Source organism: Danio rerio, chromosome 20, assembly GCF_049306965.1.
Source record: "Danio rerio strain Tuebingen ecotype United States chromosome 20, GRCz12tu, whole genome shotgun sequence".
NCBI lineage: Eukaryota > Metazoa > Chordata > Actinopteri > Cypriniformes > Danionidae > Danio > Danio rerio.
The window spans coordinates 8,268,763-8,270,513 of NC_133195.1; the positions used below are offsets into that span (position 1 = coordinate 8,268,763).

A 1,751-nucleotide genomic window follows, 5' to 3' on the forward strand; every position below is an offset into this window, starting at 1 on the left:
TGTCAAATCAACTGAATTTACCACAGGTGAACTCCAGTTAAGCTGCTGAAACATCTCCAGAATGATCAGTGAAACAGACGTACATGTGATTTTTCAGGTATTTTATTTTCAATACATTTACAACAATTATTATTTTTTTACATTGTTATTATGGTGTATTGTGTGTAGAATTCTGAGGAAATAAATGAATTAAATCCATTTTGGAATAAGGCTGGCCCATAAAAATGTTGGAAAAATTGAAGAGATTTGAATACTTTCCGGATGCACTCTATGAGCTTCTAGAAAAATACTTAAAAACTGTGACAAGCATTCTCCTAAATCTTCCGGAAAGCCTTCCTTGAAGAGTTCAAGCTGTTGTAGCTGCAGATGGTGAGCAACTCTACATTAACCCTTAAAGACCTAGAGGTATTTTGTGGGCACCTAATGGGCCTATATTATTATTTATTTATTATTTATTTATTAATATAATATTTATTATATTATTTTTTTAAAAGCAGTTTTATTTTTATTTTAGCAGTCAGCCTCAAGTGTCATATATCATTTTAAACAGGAGAACCTGAAGTTTCAATCTGTAAAAGGTCCAGTCTAAAATATTTTTTGGTCCAAAAACATATGAACAGACAGAAAATATTCCAGAATTTTCCAGAAACGATTTTTAAAAAAAGTGGCATTTTCTAGTTATTACAAACAAAACCTTATGAAGTTTGTTTTTCTTTCTTTAGAAATACATGCTATGATGTTTTATACTTCCAAAATAAATTTTGTCTACATCCACAATTCCCTGAGCAAGTTATAGCAATTTATTTCAATGTTATTCCAAGTTTTTCAATGGGGGAAAAAATGCATGTATTTACTGACAATGTATTTGCCCAAAAGTTCTGGGAATGAACTAAACAGAAACCCTACAGATTATGATAGAGATGTCATTCAATTTCATGTTCACGTTAACAGAACATTTGCCATATAAAGTAACCAAGCAGATGGGCTTTTCATACTCATCATCATCAATGCATATATGATTGTAAACAGCTCAAAACAATGACGCTTGAAGACTTGTTTGCAGGACAAATTGGACAAAATTACGCCTGAAACACTTCATCACTTGGTGTCCTCATTCTTTAAACGCCTTATTGTGAAAAGGTTTACTGTTCCAACTTTTTTTGAAATGTGTTACAAGGACCAAAATGGGGACACGTACTTATTAACAAAAATAAATAAATAAGTACAGTCAAAGAAAATTTACAAATCACTTTTTATTTGAGGGGCGAGGCAGTGGCGCAGTAAGTAGTGCTGTTGCCTCATAGCAAGAAAGTCGCTGGTTAGATCCTCGGCTCAGTTGGCGTTTCTGTGTGGAGTTTGCATGTTCTCCCTGCGTTCGCGTGGGATACAGACATGCGGTACAGGTGAATTGGGTAGGCTAAATTGTCCATAGTGTATGAGTGTGTGTGAATTAATGTTTGTGGATGTTTCCTGGATTGCGGCTGGAAGGGCATCTGTTGCGTAAAAACGTGCTGGATAAGTTGGCGGTTCATTTCACTGTGGGGACCCCGAATTAATAAAGGGACTAAGCCGACAAGAAAATGAATGAAAAACTTTATTTACTTTATTTGAGTTTTCCATACTACTGTATCTTAACTTTTTCAGATTTGGGGTTATTTTTCCTACAGTAAGCTGATTTGTCTAGAAACTATACTCTCGTTCTGGTGTAACAACCAAGTTTGTGGAGCTAGACAAACAGGAACAAATCAGGC

The 1,751-nt window shown here is 34.6% G+C and overlaps 1 protein-coding gene across 1 annotated transcript in view; it reads left to right on the plus strand.

Moving 5' to 3' along the window:
• The window catches only part of prkaa2 (protein kinase, AMP-activated, alpha 2 catalytic subunit), a 52,995-nt gene that overhangs the window by 49,449 nt on the left and 1,795 nt on the right, over positions 1–1,751 (plus strand). The gene's annotated exons all lie outside the window — the stretch shown is intronic.